Source organism: Sapajus apella, unplaced genomic scaffold (assembly GCF_009761245.1).
Source record: "Sapajus apella isolate SASKATOON/1434 unplaced genomic scaffold, GSC_monkey_1.0 scaffold142, whole genome shotgun sequence".
NCBI classification, from domain to species: Eukaryota; Metazoa; Chordata; class Mammalia; order Primates; family Cebidae; genus Sapajus; species Sapajus apella.
This window is the reverse complement of record NW_022437082.1, coordinates 273,446-296,506: the sequence shown is the minus strand read 5'-3', so window position 1 is coordinate 296,506 and position 23,061 is coordinate 273,446. Positions and strand designations below refer to the sequence as shown.

General features: G+C 39.1%; 1 protein-coding gene across 2 annotated transcripts in view; it reads right to left on the bottom strand.

Annotated features, from left to right (window-relative positions):
• LOC116540585 overlaps positions 1–23,061 on the bottom strand; it is a 389,476-nt gene that overhangs the window by 339,750 nt on the left and 26,665 nt on the right. The gene's annotated exons all lie outside the window — the stretch shown is intronic.

Below are 23,061 nucleotides of genomic sequence, written 5' to 3'. Positions count from 1 at the left end.
CTCAAGCCTGCCTTTGGAGCCTGTGTGATCCATTTTCCTAGTTTGGTCTTCCTAAGGATGGACTAAACCCTAGGCCTGAAAGGTGACTGAAGGGTAGCCACAGGGCAGCTGTTGCCCCTCCACTCAGCAGTGATGGAGCTTGAACAGCTTGAACATGTGGGCTATGGCAGTGCTTCTCAAACTTTAATGTGCACTTGAATTACTTGGTATCTTATTAAAATCCAGATTCTGGTTCAGCAGGCCTAGAGTGGGGCCTGAGAGTCTACAGTTCTAACAAGCTCTCAGGTAATACTGATGCTGTGGACTGGAGTCCACACTTTGAGAAGCAAGGCTCCTCCAATATAACGTGTGGAAGTCCTCGTAGGGTAAGGGACAGAGCTAGAAGGTTGAAGAGAATTGGGAGTTTGCAGTCAGTCTGTATTTTACACCCTTGTCCCAGGCCCCCTAAGTTAGGAGTGGTCTTACCTTTCATCACGCCAAGGAGAAGTATCAAAAGTATGCTGTCTCTGGGCAACAAAGAAAAACAGTCAACTGGGAGATACCACTTGTCCCATTTGTCCCTGCATCAAAGCCTTTATATCCCTCCCACCAACATCTCCCATGCCAGAAACTGGAACACTACCTCCTGAGACCCTTCATAATGACACGTCATCAATGTTCAACATAACTTCCCTTCCATGGACATTTACATGGTGTTTTAATACTTCACTACAATGTCTGGCCCTCAGAAATCATACATTCCACCTTGTTCATCAGTAGTTAGCATCAGACACTGAACAACACCCCCTACCCAGCAATCGCTCATACTCCCTGGCCTGAGGAGGAGGATGGGATCCTTTATGTGGACCTGACCCACTAACACATACTAACACATAGCCAAGAATCCATAAAACCCCAGCCTTAGGCACTGGTCCACTAACTAGTCACAGAAAATCTATATTCAAATGACCAAACCCACATGAGCAAGCCTGGATTCTTTCCTGTCTTTTATTATTGTAAAGAGAAAGGTTAAAATAAAGATAAACACAAAACCACAAAAATATTGTTTAATTCGAATATTCAACCTGGGGAGAAAACCAGCTAATGTATTCCTGAGGCGCAATCATTTTTTAAACTTTTACAACATAGAATCATGTATTTAAATCTAATGGTAATATAAGTCCATATAAAACAGATATAAACACAGCTGTCTCGTTAAAACGGGCATTACCAGCCCAGGGCCCTATTCACTTGGGACCTCAGTGAGTGATACATATGAGGCCCCAAGGCAGCTCCAAGAAAGCCCTGGTGTTCCAAGGTGCCCCATTTGAAAATAACCACTGAAACATATGTCACTTTATTATGTGCTGGATTTTTCCTGTCTTTTATTATTGTAAAGAGAAGGGTAAAAATAAAAATAAACACAAAATCACAAAAATATTGTTTAATTGGAATATTCAACTTGGGGAGCAAACCAGCTAATGTGTTCCTTTCTTTCTAATCACACTGATTAGCACTCGGGATTAAGAGAAACAAAAAATGATCAGATGAAGGAAGTCATGCCATGGTTATCTTGGGGGGTGGGTCACAGAGCTGCCAAATGTTTTAATAATACATCTAAATAAAGCCTCATGATCACTTGAATAATAGAGAGAACTGAGTCTGAGTCCTAATTCTGCAGCTAACTCACTCTATGATGTTAAATAAAGCCCCTCCCTTCTCTCAGCCTCAGACATAGGATCCAGAACCCTGGAAGCAGAGGCTGCGGTGAGCCGAGACTGGCTTTGCTCAGCTGACGCTCTGGGATTCTATGATATTTCAGAATTCCATATTTAAGTGACGATTCATGGTCATATCATCCATCACAGATAGATGCTAGAGGAAAATAAAGAAAGGAAACCTTTATGCTGTTCCTGCTGGCATGGTTCCATGCTTTCATTCGGAAGCTTGAAGCATTTTAATAACATTCCATTGGATTCACAGCAGAAAAACAAAAAGTAAATTAATCTTGAAGAAATCCTATGTCTCTGCAATCTTTGAATATCTCTTAGTAAGTTTCCAGCTACTTCTGTACATTGGCAGCCCTTACTTATTTCTGGATCCAGAGAGAGAGAACAGCATTTGCCTGTTTGGAAGGAGGGAGGTGGTCTTTAGGAAATAAGATCAGGGAAGCAGGGAGGAGGAAGAAGCATGTGCAGTAGTCTAGATAGAGATAAGATAATGAGGACCTGAACCAAGGCTACCTCAATGGAGGAAGAAAGAAAAGGACAGATGTGAGAGACATTCAGGAGAACAAACCGACAGGACTGTGCGCTGATTGACATTCCAGAGGAGGGAGGGGAAGATGGCATACATGATGGTGCCACTACCTAAGTTATGACTGAGAAGAAAAAAGAGATTTGAGAGGCAAGAAGACAGATTATAGGTTGGAATGTTGATTGTGAGATGTCTGGGGTCATCAGGTAGAAATGTCCAGCAAGCCCTTGGTTATATTGGTATAAAGTCACACAGGCCTAGGCAGGTCAAATGTAACCACAAGATTAACTTGGAAGTCCTCAGCATATAGGGCCCCTGCCTCCTTATAATTATACCACATTGCTTCATTTATTCATTAAAGTACTTGAAGTCCCTCCCCAAAAAAAATATTTACAGTCCCTACTTACTTTGCTAGGCAAGAGGACACATGGGTTAATATTTGAGGTGGTGGATGTGTTAATTAGCTTGATTTAATCATTCCACATTGTCTTCATAAACCATAACATCACTTTGCACCCCATAAATACACATAACTACAATTTGCCAATTTACAATTAAAAAATAAAAATTTTTTTAGGCAAGGCACATTGGCTCACACCTGTAATCCCAGCACTTTGGGAGGCCGAGGCAGGTGAATCACCTGAGGTTGGGAGTTCGAGACCAGCCTGACCAACATGGAGAAACCCCATCTCTACTAAAAAAACAAAAATGAGCCGGGTGTGGTGGCACATGCCTGTAATCCTAGCTACTCAGGAGGCTGAGACAGGAGAATCGCTTGAACCTGGGAGATGGAGGTTGCAGTGAGCTGAGATCATACCACTGCACTCCAGCCTGGGCAACAAGAGCGAAAGTCTGTCTCAAAAAATAAATAATAAAAATAGCTGCATAATAGCACTACACACTGGGGTCAGTTGGGGGGAAATAGGGGAGGGACGGTGCGGGGTGGGGAGCTGGGGAAAGATAGCAAGGGGAGAAATGCTAGATGTAGGTGATGGGGAGGAATGCAGCAAATCACACTGCCATGTGTGTACCTATGCAACAATTTTGCATGTTCTTCACATGTACCCCAAAACCTAAAATGCAATTAAATAAATAAATGGGGGAAAAAAAGAAATAAAAATAAAATTAAAAAAAAATAAGTAAAAATATAGTCATGGTCTCTGTCTTTGTATAGCTTATATTCTAGTGGGGGAGGCAAGTGTTTTTAAAAAATACAAGTATACTTTTAAATTGTGATAAATACTATGGAGAAGACAAATGGGTACAGTGATCAAGAATACTAAGAGGGGAAAGAGAGCCTTATCTGAAAAGGCCTTTAAACCAAGATTTGAAGGGCATTCCTGTACAACAGAACAGACTACGTGAAGACCTAGAGGCAGGAAGAATTTAGTCACAAGGCTGAGGGACCCACTACCTCGATCTCTGTGCTATGCCTAGAGTACTTGCTGCTGCTGTTACTGATATTTAAATGATAGTGGCTAGGCATGGTGGTTCACGCCTGTAATCCCAGCACTTTGGGAGGCCGAGGTGGGTGGATCACGAGTTTAGGAGTTAAAAACCAGCCTGGCCAACATGGTGAAATCCTATTTCTACTAAAAATACAAAAATTAGCTGCTGGCCATAGTGGTGGGTGCCTGGAATCCCAGCTACTCAGGAGGCTGAGGCAGGAGAATTGCTTGAACTGGGACCCAGGAGGCAGAGGTTGCAGTGAGCCAAGGTTGCGCCACTGCACTCCAGCCTGGACTACAGAGTGAGACTCCGTCTCAAAAAAACAGAAAATGATAGTAATGAAGTACTACAATAAGTCATGATCATAAAATTATACCAAAGCCAAAGCACTTAATGACTATGAAATGGTGTTTAACAGTTTCACGTTGTCACTGATGGGGCCGGATACAGATGGTTACATTAGTCGGATATAATATTAACTTAAGCAAAATTTTAAATAAAATTGCTACAGAGATCTGCATTCCATTACTAGTAACTCTGATTACCTAAATCACACTAGCATATTGAAGCCACACTGCGCAAAGTCACCATTCTGTAGAGTTTCTGTCAAACACTGTTATTAAGGAAGCAATACTTAAAATAACATTCCTTTTAATGATTAGAGTTGGCAAAAACTGCAGGACTGAGAAAAATTCTATATAGCCATTGGGGAAAGGATAAGTAGGTTGTGTTTTGCAATTCCTTCCTGGTGAGTTTACAATTATTCCACAGCATGACAGCTAAAATGCCTAAGAAATCACTTACCTGAATCGGAATAATAATTAGTCCCCTATTCTTTATATGTTCACCATGAGTTCTGTTGACCTCACCACATGGAAGGATTAAGTTTACCCATTTACAGTTCTAAGTATTTATTCCTTACAGGCAAACAAAAGTATGCTGGAGGTTTAACAATTTCTGGCCAACAGTATGTATTTTAATTAGGATGTTTAGGATGCATTGGTTGAATAATTAATGTATAAATCTTAGCCAGCTGGGTAAGGAAAATGAAAACAAGCTTTATTTGTTATAGATATAGATTTAGCTACATTAAAGTCTCTGCTTTTAAGATGAAGTCTCTATTTCAAAAAAGCCAAAATACAGAAATACTCCTGTTTACAGTATAATTAAAAAGGAAATTAACAAATTGTGTTAATTTGTTGTACTTGTAATTTGGCTAAAGACTGTAGTGTTGCAGTATTACCATTTGGGTGTGGGAAAGCATGCAAATGAATCCACCAGCACTTATCAACTCTTCACTTATTTTCTCATTTGTTAAACTATTCAGAAATGTGTGGTCTGCCTATAGTAAGATATAATTAGGGCTATTTTTTAAATTAACATTTTAAAGTCCACTGGTAGCCCTTACATCTTTGTCACACACTGGCAGGATCAACAGTGTGGCCAGTTCAGAAGATGCACTTAATTTTACTGCAGCCCTCAGCAAATAAGCCATGTGTGATTTTGGCAAAGGAGAAAGGTCATCCAGCTTGCTGGTGGTATGTGCGTCACTAGGGGGTCTATCAGCCCTATCAGCGTCCCTGGAACACAGTGAACCTCTGGTTTAGTACTGGTATGTAAGATATTGCATCTCAGAGGTCAAGGAACACAACTGTTCAACACTATTCAATTTGCTTCCTGCCATTTCCAGAAAAGCTAAAAAGTTGACTGTCTTCAACACTCCTGGCTCTAACAAACAAGCTGGGGAAAGGATCTGACTATTTACAGTTTAATTTTGACTCTCAGGGTTTTCATAGTTTCAACTCAAATATAGAGCTTAGGGTGTATTTATTTTTCTCAAGCCAAAAAAGCCAAATGCCAAAGACCACAGAATTATTTTCTATGCTTTAGAACTCACAACTAATGTACTATATACATCTGTGCCTCGATGCTCACTGTATATATAAGGAAACTGAGGCACCAAACATTTAGATGACTTGCCTAAGGTTTCATGGCCAATTTGTGGCAGAGCACTGACTAAAACTCAAGCCTCTTGCCCCCTCTCCCACCAACTTCCATGGAGAGCTCTTCCCAGCACACTTCTATATCACCCCGCCAAAAGTGAGACTGCTATAAAATGTGTGGGCAGTGAGCTGTATAGGGTAATTTATTGGTACAAAGAAAGATCTACGGGGTTGTAAGTGAACAGACACTGTTAGGCTTTTAAGGAACAGCCTGTTTACTGAGCTGCTCAGCCTCCACCTGGGGTCAGGACCAAAGTTCAACAAAGCTACATTAAGAAAGATACTGCAGGGCCCCTCACAGGGTCAGACACCATGGCTCAAGCATGGTTTGGCTGGCTTAGACTTGTTCCTTATATCTGTTACCTCTAACCCTGACCCAATTGCCTATGATCTGGCTCAAAACCAACACTCTTTGGCTTCTCCCTTGGTTCATTTATAGATTCTCACTCTTTCTTCCTCCCTCCCAGCTTTCCTCCCTCCATAGTTCCTGTTCTTGAATCTTTTACCCCACCCTGTCCCCTCATCCCAGGATTCAAAGTCCAGGACACCACAGCTGGAGTACACCCTCCCTTGGTCCACTAGCTCTTATAGATGAGAACCAGAAGTGTGGAGTGAGGTAGGGAAAGCAAGAGTATTTAAACATCTTTACTTTTTTAAAAAATCAACTAGAAAGTTCTATAAACTACCCTTTGTCATAGCTATAGTAATAATCAAAAGTTGACCAGGGGCTTTGCAAAGATCTTGAAGGGCCCGTGGAAGCATCAGGAAGATGAAATTTGATTCTACCATAATTAAGACTGAATGTACTTTCTTAAATTCTTGACTTTTCAGGATTGTTCACCTCTATATAGTTTATAGCAACTTATTCCTAATAGAATATTTTCTAGGTATAAAATTACTATTATTTGAGGTTATTGCATTTGTGATGTTTTTCAAAGAGCCAGGAAGTCACCTCGAGAACCGTAAAGATAATTTCTCATTAAAAATGGCATGAGTGGAGATCTTTCACTTAGAGAAATAAGCTTTCTGTAGGGAAACTTATTTACCAAGAAAATTAGAACTTGTTTAGCAAATGTGTGTTACATTACTGATTGGCACTAAAATAAACACAGAAAAGTATAATTCCATTCATGCCATTTCTAAATTTGTAATAATTCAATCATGGCTGGCATAATTCACCTTTCTTCTATCTATTAAAAAAAGAAAAACAACAGGTTTCTGAGTAAATTAAGAGTATAAACATGAGCTCCTAGGGGATGTTTAACCCAGTTCAGAGAACAACTCTTTCCAAGCTCTCTAACATTGATTTGCATATAAACAATTAGTGTACTGATTTCAAATGACCTTTACCTACTCATTGGAACATACTTGATGAAGGCCTCTACTTGGCAATATTTTGTTAGCTTTTTATAATATCATTTCTGCTTGAAAATAAGAAAAAAATTATTCTTTTAAGGAGATCTCATTAGAGAACATTTAGAAAATGTCTGTCTATAATTGCCTCATGTAGTAAGACCTGAGGCACTTTGCCCCATTATTCAGGATATATAAACCAAGTCTCCACCTAGGATCTATAATGCCCCCCAGTACTTTAAGAAAGTCAAAGGGACAAGTAAAGAAGAAGAAGAAGAAAAAAAGAAAGTCAAAGGGAAAGACCATGCGCTTGTATTACTTTTTCAATTTAAAAAATCTAATTTGTAGAAAATTTCAGAAAACAGGTAAAGAAGTGTTCTAGTAACTCAAAGTCTATCTGAGCCATGAAAGGTAACTCAGAGGTCATGCAGGACAACCCAGTCCCTGGCAACAAAACCCTCAGCAAATGCACAGAAACCTGGCTTCTGCTTAAGGACATCCAGGGCCTCAGAGTTTCCCATCTCCCAAAGCTCTTCCCATCATCCAATAGTCAAAGTATTAGTCTTTCCTTATATTAGGTCAAATCTGTCTCCCTGTAATTCCTACATATTGGTTCAAGTTTCTAGGGGCAGGGGTAAACAATGTTTCTACGGTTCTTTACATAGCGCTTTCCACATACACATTATCATTGGACTATCTTAATAATCCTGTGATGCAGTTATTCCTACTACCCTTGTTTCACAGATGAAGACCTGGAGGCTAAGAGAGGCTCAGGAACTACTCAGGGTGGCAGAGTGGTGACGTGCCAGAGCAGGGCTTGAACTCAGGTTTTCTAACTCCACCTTTCATGGCATTTTCAGTATTCCTTGTTGCCTCAAACATTAAAAACAGAGAGAGAGAAACAAGCTGCTTCTGCTTCCCCGGGTGAATAGCCCTTGAAGTTGAAAGGGGGTACAATTATTGAACACGCACTCTCTATACATTCTCTCTGAGAGATGTCTTGCTATTCACTTGGGTTTCAACCGCCTAGACAAAGGGGGCCTGGACCTGTATCTCCAACCTAGACACATCCTGAGTTCCAGAACAAAATAGGTACTTCCTCTCTGGAAGTCCCACAGTACCTCAAATTCAGTAGGTTCCAAGCTAAATTTATCCATTTTTTAAATATTCTATCTCTACTGTTCATTCCTGAACTTGGTCAAAAACACCACCATCTACTCAGACAGCCACGCCAGAAACCTGGAGAATTACCTTAGACACTTTTCTCTCCCTTTCCAACCCTCTCCACCACATCCTAAGAGTTTCAACATTTTGCATTTGCCTCTCCCTCTCTGTCCTCACTGCTATTGCACTATTCAGTCCACCACATCTCACTTAGATGAATTCAATGACCTTCAAAATGGTCTCTCAGCACCTAGTAGCATCTCTTTCAAATCCACCTGCCTTCATGTAGATTGTCATCAGAGTGATCCAACATGGCAGTCTATGTCACTCCTCTGCTACCAATCTTCCAGTGACTTCCTATTGCCTCCAGATGTGACTCTCAAACCTAGCTAATTAAGAAAATGCTTATGTTCCCCAGATGATGTTAATAATTCAGCAATGTGTTGGAACTAATGGTGTATAAGGCAAAGTCTATGTCCTCAATGATCTGAATCTTGCCTATCTCTCTAAGTCATCATTTCTGCCATTTTCCCCTTGACAAGGAATACTCCAGCAATCCTAAAAACATACCATACTGGTATGCACTTCTGTGCCCCCACTGGGGCTGATCTCTTCTCAGCCTAGAATGTTATCTCTACTGTTGGCCAATCTCCACCGAATCTTCAAAACTTAACTGAGGTATCACTTCTTCAGGAAGTCTTTTACAACATTATCAGACTGGATTAGGTGCCCCTCCTGTATGACTCCGTAGCATCACAAAAAGTTCTCTATCATGACACTTAGCTTATTGCATTGAAATTATTTGCTCATATGTCTGACAAGCTTATAAGCTTTCAAAACAAAGAAACATGTTTATTCATCACTGATAAGTACCTGTCACTTAATAGGTGCTTAGTAAATGTTCACCTAAAACGGATATAATTTCAAGTGTAGGCTCTACACTTGGCTAACTATAGAGTTGAATTTTAAGAAACTCAATTCAACTGCTTAGACCTCAGTTCACCAAACTGTAAAATAGGCACAATAAATTCCTATGTTCAGCCCAGTATGGTGGCTCATGCCTGTAATCCCAGCACTTTGAGAGGCTGAGGCAGGATGACTGCTTGAGGCCAGGAGTTCAAGACATGTTAGGGCAACCCTATCTGCAAAAAACAAAAACAAAACAAAACAGCCAGGTATTAGTGATGGTGCATCCCCTTAGTCCTAGCTACTTGGGAGGCTTAGGCAGTAGGATCACTTGAGCCCAAAAGTTCAAGGCTGCAGTGAGCTATGATCGCACCACTGCACTCCTACATGGGCAAGAGTGAGACCCTGTCCCTCTAAAAAACAAAACAAAACAAAACAAAAACCTCCATGTTCATTCATATGCCAAACATATGATTACTAAGGGACAGGCACTAGCTTGTGTGAAGATTTAATAAATCAAATAATGTATGTGACGGTTTTTGTAAACTGTCACATAGTATTATAAGGGCATTTCTGCAATTTTAGCTTCTGCTTAGTGTCTCAGCCAGAAATAATTTCATTCCACAAAGCCAAAGTCTACTAAGCTCTAGTCTCCATTAGGCTCACCAAGGTATCAGAGGAAGAAAGCCATGTGAACAAATATGAACCTAAATGAGTCAATCCTTCAAGATGGATTCCAAGTGGCTAACTAGGCCTAAATTTAAAATATGGCCAAGCAGTCATTTGCTTACTAGAGGTCACACACATACTCTGAGTTTCCCAAAAACTCCCACCTCTCTTTAACACTGAGACTTTCAGAGCTCACCTGTACCAACCAATTAGGGCTTAGCTGTATTTACCAATCAGAGCTCAGCTGCATCAACCAACTAGAACTAAGCTCATTTCAATTCTTTATTTGCATAAATAAACCTGATTAGGAACTCAGGCAGAAATTTTTGCTATGAAACCCAAACACTCCCTTTGTTCCCTGAAACATACCTTCCTTTTATATGAAAGGCTGTGTCTCTTGAGTTTGCAAACCGTTCACTGGAATAAAGTATCTTTCCTTCATATTCCTTTTCAGAAAAATTCCTGTTGAGTTAAGTGGCTTTTTTCACAGCCACTTAACAGGAATTGCACTGGCCTAAACGAGACTGGAAGTGCACTCTGGGAAAGCATAAAACAGTAAAAAGCCACTTTGGCAGAGACAGTACTAATTTCCCAAGGACAGAGGCTTCACAGGTAAGCACTACTGAGGAAAGGTCACTGAGCTCCAATCCTTCTCCTCACTGACACCAGCCCGAACTTGTACTCAGATTTCCACAGTAAAGGGTGTGGATCCTGGTGGAACAGGCTAAACTGAGCTAAAAAGCTGACTTCCAAAGGCTCATCCAGGTCTTCTTGGAGCCTGTCAACTCAGGTGAGTACTGAGCCCTGAGATTATCCTGGGGAGGTCACTCCCAGGGGCAGTTTTAAAGTTTAGTTCCACAGAGCTGAGGGAAACCAAACTGATTTGTTTGCCCTAAGGAATTTGAGCCTAGAGCCTAGAGCCCTGCACTGTTCTTTACCAAACTACACTGCTATCCCTGAATGCTTGTATTCTGTAGGCCTAGATGGGACCATAAACTTCCCAAAGTCCTTGGACTAGAGGTTCCTGGGCCTGTTTGAGGCTCTCACCCTCTGCTATAGAATTGCTTATCCTCTTGGGGTAAGTTCTAGTCTGAAGGTTGATTCTAAGAATCCCAAGCTCTGTAGGGATCTATCAACAACACCATGTGACATCATACCCAGGCCACTAAAGGAATCTGCTCTCTCATTGCTCCAAAAGTGACTACTAAAGCAGGAGAGTTATCAGAAGTTATACCAAGAGCCAAGCAAAGAAGGGCTGGAAGCAACACCTTTACATACAGAGCTCCCAGAAAGTATGTAAATCCACATTCATAAGAACCTGAAGCAGGTTCTTATCTACCATCCCTTCTGGATTCCAGCCATGTGATCTTGTCTACCTCCAAGAAATCTCAAATGGTGGTTCACTAAGTGAATAAGGCAGGAAGAAGCGTCTGAGCAGAGGGAAAACATTAAAAATACATAGAAGAATGTTTCTGGAGTGACAAGAGACAAAGCTGAAGTAGTAGGCAGGAAGCAGTTCAATACGACAGGCTAAGGAGCTTAACCTATATCCTTTAGAAAAGTAAGTAGCCACCAGGGAGACTGTAAATATCGTACTTGTTCTTGTTTTGATTTGTTCTTTGCAGTGAAATGGCATGACTAAATTAGAAATTCACTTTGTGTCAGTAGATTTCATGAAGGGGGTTAGTGGGGCGTGGTAAGAGACTAGACAGAAAGGCAAGGTTGAAGATCACTGAAATAGTCTAAATGAGAGATGATAAAAGTTTGGACAAAGCAGCAGCATGGGGATAAAGACAGAGAATTAAAGACAGTTTTACAATAGTACTGACTTGGTGAATATTTGGCTTTAATGGGGAGGGACAAAGGAGGAATGATGGTCAGATGTACGTCCTGAGAACCCCAGATGGATGGTCTTGCCATTGACTAGAAGTATGAGGGGAGGAACAAGTTTGGGGGCAGCTAGGGTGGAGAGAGTTAAGTTTGGACATCTATCCAACTGCACATCTATTCTATAAATGTCCATCTATCCAGTTGGACATCTGTCCTGAAGATAGTTTGATATATGTGTCTGAAGTTCTCAAAATATTCCAAGTCTAGAAATATTTGGGAATTATGTGTGTGTAAGTGATAGTTTATATCTTGAGATTACATACAAATAGCCAAGGAAGAAGTTATACATTGATTTGTAAAAGAGTGTGGACAGTTGGTGGTGGCTCATGCCTGTAATTGTACATTTTGGAAGGCTGAGGCAAGTGGATTGTTTGAGCTCAGAAATTCAGGAATTCAAGACAAGCCTGGGCAACATAGTGAAATCCTTTAGCTGGGCATGGTGGTGTGTGCCTATGGAACTGGCTACTCAGGAGGCCGAGGTGGGAGAATCACTTGAGCCCAGGAGGCAGAGGTTGCACTGAGCTGAGATCGTGCAGACTGCACTCCAGCCTGGGTGACAGAGCGAGGCCCTGTCTCAAAAAAAAAAAAAAAAAAAAAAAAAAAAAAAAAAAAAAAAAAAAAAAAGATGATCATCAATAAAAACGTAGGTATTTTAAGGAGCATATAAGAATAACCTGAAATAAAATGATCAAAGATAGGAGAACAAGAAGAGAGCAAGGAATCAAAAAGTCAGAAGAGGATAGAGATCAAGAAGGTGACAATACAAAGTAAAGAAAAAACATATGCAAAATATTATTAAAGTAATGTAGAACTTGGCAACAAATTGACTGTTTCCTAATTTCTCTTACATACAAATATAATGCCAAATTGAAAGTCTAGATGATTAAAACAGTCATACGATTAACAGAAATAGGGAACACAGAGGAAGGATAAATTGATTGAGAGGAAAGATGATGAATTTCAGTTGTGATACACTGATTCTGCAATTAGGACATTAATGGCTAGGAAACAGATGGAAAACTGTGACAATCTTAGGAGAAAGGTCAGAGTTGGAAGTAAATACTGGAAATCATCTGCACAACGGTGTTAGTGAAATCCATGAAATTCCCATGGAAAAGAATATTAAAAGTAAAGAGGCAAAGAAGACATACAAATGGCTAACAAGCACATGAAAATATGTTCAATGTCATGAGTCATTAGGGAAATACAAATCAATCATAATGAGACACCAGCTCACACCCACTACAATGACTATAATTAAAAAAAAATACCAATGATAATAAGCAGTGGTGAGAATATGGAGAAAATGGAACCCTTCTATACTGCTAGTGACAATGTAAAATGTCACTAGCAATGCAGGAGGCATGGCAAAGTAAAATCATGCAGCCACTTTGGAAAAGTTTTTCAGTTTCTCAGAGTTAAACATTTAGTTAAAATATGACTCACCAATTTCACTGCTGGATATCTACTCAAGAGAAATGAAAACATATATTCCCATAAAAAACTTCTACCAAATGTTCAAAACAACATTATTTACAATAGCCAAAAGGAATCAAGTGTCCATCAAGCGATAAATGAATAAATAAAATGTGGTATATCCATATGATGAAATATCAGCCATAAAAAGGAATTGGGCTTTATTAAAATTAAACCCAAAACCTTATGCTCTGTGAAAGGCACAGTCAAGAGAATGAAATCAGAATCCAGAGTGTGAGAAATATTTTCAAAACACATATCTGATAAAGGATTTGTATCTATCATATACAAAAAGAAAACAATCAATTTAAAAATGGGAAAAATGTCTAAACAGACATTGCATAAAAGAAGATGTACAGATGTTAAATAAGCATGTAAAAAGATGCTCAATATCATATGTCATCAGGGAACTGCAAATTCAAACAACCATGAAATACTACTGCATACCTATTAGAATGGTGAAAATCCAAACAACTTACAACACCAAATGATGGTGAGGATGTAGAGCAACAGGAACTCTTATTCACTGCTGGTTGGAATACAAAATGATACAGCCACTTTGGAAGACAGTTTGGCAGTTTCTTACAAAGATAATCATAGTCTTACTATACAACTCAGCATCATGCTCACTGCTATTTACCTAAATCAGGTGAAAACTTATGTGCCCACAAAAACCTGCACACAAATGATTGCAGCAGCTTTATCCATAATTGCCCCAAATTGGAAGTAACCAAGACATTTTTTAAAAGGTGAATGGACAAAGAAACTGTGGTAAATCCATACAATAGAATATTATTTAGCCATAAAAGAAATGAGCCATTAAGCCAAAGAAAGACAGGGAAGAAGCTTGCATGCATATTACTTAGTGACAGAAGGCTGTCTAAAGAGATTACATGCTGTATGATTCCAATTATACAACATTCTGGAAAAGGCAAATCAAAAGATCAGTGGTTGCTAGGGGTTCACAGGGATGAGGGAAAGACTACCCTAAAAGTCCCCTCTGTTTTACCTTTTCATCAAAACTACTTTGTATGATACCGTAATGGTAGATACATAACATTAGACATTTGTCAAAATCCACACAACTATACAACACAGTGAACCCAAATGTATGGACTTTAGTTAATAATAATGTGTCAATATCAGTTCATCGATTATAACAAATGTACCATGCCAATGCAAGATGTCTGTGGGCAAAACTATGATCAGGAGTGGAGAGGAGGGGAGTATATGGGAACTCTCTGTACTATCTGCTCAATTTTGTGTAAACTTAAAACTGCTCTAAAAAATACTCTATTAATTAAAACCAAAAACTTAAAAGAGAGAGAGAATATAGTGTTGCTACATGCTACAGTATGGATGAACCCTGAAAACATTATGCTAAGTGAAAGAAGGCAGCCATGAAAGACCATACAGTATGTGATCCCATTGATATGAAAGGTCCAGAATAGGGGAATTCTATGGAGACAGAAAGTAGATGAGCAGGAATTAAGGAGAAATGGAGGGTGATTGCTAATGGGTATGGGGTTTCTTTCTGGGGTTTTGAAAATGTCATACAATTTATTGTGGCAGTTGCGGTGATGGTCTAGAGCTCTATGAATATACTAAAAATAATTTTAAGTGGGCGACTTGTATGCATATCTCAAAACTGTAAAAATGGTAATGAATTTGAAAATCTCAATAAAATGGACAATTTTCTAGGAAAATTAGCTAACTGGAATCACAAAGAAGTAGAAAACATAGGGAAAAATAGGCTGTTACAAATTTTCCTCCAATGCTTGTTATAGTGCCTATACAGCTTTCTGAGCAAGCTCTTTTTAACTTACCAGAAACAGGTAATTTCCATGCTCTAAAAGCAGTTCTCATTGTAGAGTAAAAGAAGGAATAAGCCAATTCATTTTATAAAACTAAAGTTATCTTGATCACAAAACCTGATGAACATACACACAAATACACAAAAGAAAACTGAAGACTAATGTCATTTAGAAATATAGATGCAAAAATCCTAAATGAAACACCGGCAAGCCAAATGTAGCAAGACATTATAAGCAAGGAGGGATTATTCCAGGGGTGCAATTTACTATTAGGAAGTCTAGACATGCAATTCATCACAACAATCAGTTGAAGGAGAAAACCTAAACAAATGACAAGAAATTAATATCTTAAATTTATTTTTAAAATCTGTTAATAAGGAAAAACCTATACTAAAGCATAAAATTGAGCAAAAAAGAAAAAAAAAGTTCAGTTTTACTAGTAATTAAATAAATGTTAATTTTAAAATATCAATTATTTGTAGACAAATTGGCAAAATACTCAGTAATATCAAAAACTTGGAAAAAAAAAGGATATACCAATATTCTGCCTCTCAGATAAGAATTGTTATAGGAACATTTAGCAATACCCATGAAAAGCCTTAAAAAATAACATACAGGTAAAACCAACAGTTGCACATCTAGAAATTTCCTCACAGGGAACAATCAAGGACTTGCAAAGACATAGCCACACAGTACTTACCTCTGCATTGTTTATAGTAGAGAAAAACAGAAAGTAACTGAAATGTTCAGCATTAGAAGACTGATCAAATAAATTCTGGTATTTTCATTCAATGAAATGCCATGTAACCAGTGAAGGTAAAAGAGAACAATAGACTTAGGTATTCTGAATACACTCATTAAAAAGCTTATGAAAGAGCATGCAGAATTCAGAGAAGAGAAAGCTGGGTGATTATAATAAAATGCTAATAGTGGCTATCTCTGAGTGGGAGGAATACAAGTAACTTATATACTGCCTTTTTCGTATATCTGTGATTTTGTACATGTTTTAATAAACATATTTCTTTGGTAAAGAAAAATATAATCAAAGTGTATTTTAATGTATATACTCTTAATTAAAGTTTTGCTGCTAGAAATTTATCTTTAAAATCAGGCATTCACAAGATTTATGTAGGGAACACACATTATAACAGCAAAAAAAGGAAACCAACTAAATGTCTGGCAATAACAATTCTAAAGTATGAAATAATTATGGCTATACAATGGAATACTAGGCAACTATTTAAAAATCATGATGTAGAAGAACATATAATAACAAAGAAAATTAAGCAAAAAGGCAGATTATAAAATGGTAAATACAAAATAAGGCTAATTTTTTTCTTTTACATATTTTTAATTTTTTAAATTTTTAATTTAAAAACATACAATTAGTAAGTGTATCTATTTATGGGATATAATTTTTAAAAATAAAACTATATGGAAAAAATACTGAAGGGAAATATACCGAAATGAACATCAACTACAGTTCTCCCCAAGCCAAAGAACCACTGGCAATTTGTTTATTTTCACCTTTCTGCATTTTGCAAATTTTCTACAATAGATTTTAAACTTTAGAAAAAATTTAAATTTGCATTTGAGAAGCAAGGAATGAGAAAAAGTATAAAACCACAATAATTCTCTCTGTTGCCATTATACTAGGCATTTATAGTACCCTATAAGTGAATGCAAGAATTGATCCTGTATAAATGGGAAGAACATGGATTAAAACAAATGAGAAAAGGGACAATGTACTAATACATTATCTGTGTAATTTTTTAAAGCTTAAACATAAATCTGAAAACCAACATATTATGAGGTTAAGAATGGTTAATTCTTGTTGGTAGGGATGTGGGTAATGGTTAATTTTGCGAGTGTGATTTTCTATTTTTTTTTTTTATTTTTGAAAAATAAAAAAAAAGACAAAAATTAAAACAAGGACGGATCCAAGATAGACGATTAGGAGCAGCTCAGGATTGCAGCTCCCAGCGAAAGCACGGAGGGTGAGTGGACGCTGCATTTCCAGATGGATTTTTATTGCCCACAGACCAGGAGATTCCCAGGTGGAAGGGCCCTACAGGTTGCCAGTGTGGCTGTTTTGGCTGGCGTGGTGGGTCTCCACACAAAATACATGGGTCGGGCACCATTTTAGCTGGCAATAGGAGCTCTTGGGAGACAGAGTCGTCCATTCAACTGAGAAAAAGGGGACTGAAACAGGGAGCCAGGCCAGGAGATTCCCAGGCAAAAAAGTGCCATGAATCTCAGCATGGCTGTTTCAGCTGGCACAGTGGGTCACTGCACAGGAAATCACACAGATCCTGGCACCTTTTCAACAGACTACTGAAACATCTGGGAGACAGAGTTGCCCGTTCAACTGAAAAAAAAAAAAAAAAAAAAAAAGGGGGTCTGAGGCAGGGAGTCAGGTGATCAGGCTCGGCTGGTCCCTCCTCCACAAGGAAACAGCAATTTGAAATGCTCTGGATTGAGAGTTTCACAGCAAGGACAGCAGAACCCGCAGAACCCGGGACAGTCCAGTTCTGTGGGGGAAGGGCGTCCACCATACCTAGGCAGTCCACCACTAGAGAGGTAGTCCGCTATTGCTGAGGCAGCCTGCCATTGCCAAGGCAGCCCACCATTGCCGAGGCAGCCCGCCATTACACAGAGAGTCCGCCATTACAGAAGTGGGCCACCATTGCCGAGGCAGTTCTAATCATACCCATGTAAACAGGATTGCAGGGAAGTTCACAAAGCAGCTGGGCAGAGCCCACAGCAGATCAACAAAGCCTCTGCAGGCAGACTGTGACTAGGCTGCCTCCTCGCTAAGCAGGGCCACCCTGAATAAAGGCAGCAGCACAAAAGAAACTTATAAATAAAGCCCTAACTCCCTGGGACAGAGCACCTGGGGAAAAAAATAAAAAATTAAAAAAAAAAAAAAAGGCGTTTATGAGTTCTGCTGCAGTAGACTTAAACGTACCTGCCCAGCAGCTCTGAATGAACAATGGAGCTCACAGCTCAGCACTTGCACACCTGTAAAGGGCAGACTGTCTCCTCAAGCAGCTCCCTGACCCACATATATCCAAAGAGTCACCTCATAAAGGAGAGCTCAGACTGACATCTGGCGGGTATCCTTCTGGGACAAAGATAGCAGAAGAAGAAACTGGCAGCAATCCTTACTGTTCTGCAGCCACTGCACATGATTCCCAGGCAAGCAGGGCCTGGAGAGGACCTCAGCAGTCCTACAACAGAGGGGCCTGTTAGAAGGGAAATTAAGAAACAGAAAGAAATAACTTCATCATCAACAAACTGGATGTCCACTAAGAGACCAAATCTGAAAGTCAAAAATTACAAAGATGACAGGTGGATAAATCCACAAAGATGGGAAGAAACCAGGACAAAAACGATGAAAGCACCAAAAACCAAAACGCCTCTCCTCCTACAAAGGATCACAACTCCTCAAAAGCAAGGGAACAAGGCTGGATGGAGAATGAGTGTGATGAATTGACAGAAACAGGCTTCAGAAGGTGGGTAATGAGAAACTTCTCTGAGCTAAACAAACATGTTCTAATCCAATGCAAAGAAACTAAGAACCTTGAAAAAAGATTAGACGAAATGCTAATGAGAATAAACAAATTAGAAAGGAATATAAGTGAATTGATGGAGCTGAAAAACACAACACGAGAACTTCACGAAGCATACACAAGCTTGAACAGCCGAATTGACCAAGCAGAAGAAAGGATATCAGAGGTAGAAGATAAACTCAATGAAATAAAACGAGAAGGCAAGATTACAGAAAAAAAGGGTAAAAAGGAATGAACAAAGCCTCCAAGAAATATGGGACCATGTGAAAAGACCTAATCTATGTTTGATAGGTGTGCCTGAATGTGACAGAAAGAATGAATCCAAGCTGGAAAATATTCTTCAGGATATTATCCAGGAAAACTTCCCCAACCTAGCAAGGCAGGCCACCATTCAAGTCCAGGAAATACAGAGAACATCACAAAGATATTCCTCAAGAAGAGCAACCCTAAGGCACATAATCATCAGATTCACCAGGGTTGAAACAAAGCAGAAAATGCTAAGGACAGCCAGAGAGAAAGGTCGGGTTACCCACAAAGGGAAGCCCATCAGACTCACAGCAGATCTCTCAGCAGAAACCCTACAAGCCAGAAGAGAGTTGGGGCCAATATTCAACATCCTTAAAGAAAAGAACTTTCAATCCAGAATTTCATATCCAGCCAAACTAAGCTTCATAAGCAAAGAAAAAATAAAATCCTTTACGAACAAGCGAGTGCTCAGAGATTTCATCACCACCAGACCTGCTTTACAAGAGCTCCTGAAAGAAGCACTAAACATAGAAGGGAACAACCAGCACCAGCCACTCAAAAAACATACCAAATGATAAACAGCATCAACACAATGAAGAAACTGCATCAACTAACGGGCAAAACAGCCAGCTAGCATCAAAATGGTAGGATGAAATTCACATATAACAATAATAACGCTAAATGTAAATGGGCTAAATACCCCAATTAAAACACACAGACTGGCAAATTGGATAAAAAGTCAAAACCCATCAATGTGCTGTATCCAGAAAACCCATCTCACATGCAAGGATACACAAAGGCTCAAAATAAAGGGATGGAAAAAGATATACAAAGCAAATGGAGAGCAAAAAAAAAGCAAGAGTTGCAATTCTCGTCTCTGGTAAAATAGACTTTAAACCAACAAAGATCAAGAGAGACAAAGAAGGACATTACATAATGGTAAAAGGATCAATGCAACAAGAAGAGCTAATGATCCTAAAAATATATGCACCCAATACAGGAGCACCCAGATACAAAAAGCAAGTTCTTAATGACTTACAAAGAGACTTAGGCTCCCACACAATAATAGTGGGAGACTTTAACACCCCATTGTCAATATTAGACAGATCAACAAGACAGAAAATTAACAAGGATATCCAGGACTTGGACTCAGACCTGGAACAAGCAAACCTAATAGACATTTACAGAACTCTCCACCCCAAATCCACAGAATATACATTCTTCTCAGCACTACATCACACCTACTCTAAAACTGACCACATAATTGGAAGTAAATCACTCCTCAGGAAATGCAAACGAACAGAAATCATAAAAAACAGTCTCTCAGACCACGGTGCAATCAAGTTAGAACTCAGAATTCAAAAACTAACTCAGAACCACACAGCTTCATGGAAACTGAAAAATTGGCTCTTGAATGTTGATTGAATAAACAATGAAATGAAGGCAGAAATAAATATGTTCTTCAAAACCAACGAGAATGAAGACACAGCATACGAGAATCTCTGGGACACATTTAAAGCAGTCTCTAGAGGAAAATATATAGCAAGAAATGCCCACATGAGAAGCAAGGAAAGATCTAAAATCGACACCTTATCACCAAAATTGAAAGAGCTAGAGGAGCAAGATCAAAAAAACTCAAAACCTAGCAGAAGACAAGAAATAACTAAGATCAGAGCAGAACTGAAGGAGATAGAGACACAAAAACCCTTCAGAAAATCAATAAATCCAGGAGTTAGTTTTTTGAAAAGATCAACAAAATAGACAGACCACTAGCCAGATTAATAAAAAAGAAAAAACAGAATGACCAAATTGATGCAATAAAAAACGATAAAGGGGATATCACCACAGATTCCACAGAAATACAAACCATCATCAGAGATTATTACAAACAACTTTATGCACATAAACTAGTAAACGTGGAAGAAATGGATCCTAGACACTTGCATCCTCCCAAGCCTAAACCAGGAAGAAGTCGAAACCCTGAGTAGACCAATAACAAGGGCAGAAGTTGAGGCAGCAATTAAGAGCTTACCACCCAAAAAAAGCCCAGGTCCAGATGGGTTCACAGCCAAATTCTACAAGACATGCAAAGAGGAGCTGAATCATTCCTTCTGAAACTATTCCAAACAATCCAAAAAGAGGGAATCCTTCCCAGGTCATTTTATGAGACCAACATCATCCTGATACCTGATACCCGGCAGCAACTCAGCAAGAAAAGAAAACTTCAGGCCAATATCCATGATGAACACAGATGCAAAAATCTTCAATAAAATACTGGCAAACTGATTGCAACAGCACATCAAAAAGCTTATCCACCATAATCAAGTAGGCTTCATCCCGGGGATGCAAGGCTGGTTTAACATATGCAAGTCCATAAACGTAATTCACCAAGAACCAAAGACAAAAACCACACGATTATCTCAATTGATGCAGAGAAGGCCTTTGACAAAATTCAACAGCCCTTTATGCAAAAAACCCTCAATAAACTAGGTATTGATGGAATGCATCTCAAAATAATAAAAGCTATTTATGACAAACCAACAACCAATATCATACTGAATGGCAAAAACTGGAAGCATTCCTTTTGAAATCTGGTACTAGACAAGGATGCCCTTTCTCACCACTCCTATTCAATACAGTATTGGAAGTTCTAGCCAGAGCAATCAGGCAAGAGAAAGAAATAAAGGGTATTTATATAGGAAAGGAGGAAGCCAAATTGTCTCTATTTGCAGATGACATAATTGTATATTTAGAAGACCCCATTGTCTCAGCCCAAAATCTCCTAAAACTGATAAGCAACTTCAGCAAAGTCTCAGGATACAAAATCAATGTGTAAAAATCACAAGCATTCCTATACACCAATAACGACTTAAAGAGAGCCAAATCAAGAACGAACTGCCATTCACAATTGCTACAAAAAGAATAAAATACCCAGGAATAGAACTAACAGGAACGTAAAGGACCTCTTCAAGGAGAACTACAAACCATTGCTCAACAAAATAAGAGAGGACACAAACAAATGGAAAAACGTTCCATGCTCATGAATAGGAAGAATCAATATCGTGAAAATGGCCATACTGCCCAAAGTAATTTAGAGATTCAATGCTATCCCCATCAAGCTACTAATGACCTTCTTCACAGAACTAGAAAAAAACGCCTTAAACTTCATATGGAACCAAAAGAGAGCCCGCATAGCCAAGTCAATTCTAAGCAAAAAGAACAAAGCTGGAGGCATTACACTACCAGACTTCAAACTATACTACAAGGCTACAGTAATCAAAATAGCATGGTACTGATACCAAAACAGAGATATAGACGAATGGAACAGAACAGAGGCCTTGGGGGCAACATCACACATCTACAGCCATCTGATCTTTGACAAACCTGACAAAAACGAGCAATGGGGAAAGGATTCTCTGTTTAATAAATGGTGTTGGGAAAGCTGGCTAGCCATGTGCAGAAAGTAGAAACTGGATTCCTTCCTGACACCTTACAATAAAATTAACTCCAGATGGATTAAAGACTTAAGCATAAGACCCAACACCATAAAAACCCTAGAAGAAAATCTAGGCAAAACCATTCAGGACATAGGCACAGGCGAGGACTTCATGACCAAAACAACGAATGCATTGGCAACAAAAGCCAAAATAGACAAATGGGACCTAATCAAACTCCACCGCTTCTGCACAAAGAAACAGTCATTAGAGTGAATCAGAAACCAACAGAATGGGAAAAAATTTTTGCAATCTACCCATCTCACAAAGGGCTAATATCCAGAATCTACAAAGAACTAAAACAGATTTACAAGAAAAAAACAAACAAGCCCGTTCAAAAGTGGGTGAAAGATATGAACAGACACTTTACAAAAGAAGACATACATGGGGCCAACAAACATCAAAAAATGCTCATCATCACTGGTCATTAGAGAAATGCAAATCAAAACTACATTGAGATACCATCTCACGCCAGTTAGAATGGCGATCATTAAAAAATCTGGAGACAACAGATGCTGGAGAGGATGTGAAGAACTAGGAACACTTTTACACTGCTGGTGGGAGTGTAAATTAGTTCAACCATTGTGGAAGACAGTGTGGCGATTCCTCAAGGACCTAGAAATACAAATTCCATTTGACCCAGCAATCCCATTACTGGGTATATATCCAAAGGATTATAAATCATTCTACCATAAGGACACATGCACACGAATGTTCACTGCAGCACTGTTTACAATAGCAAAGACCGGGAATCAACCCAAATGCCCATCGGTGATAGACTGGACAGGGA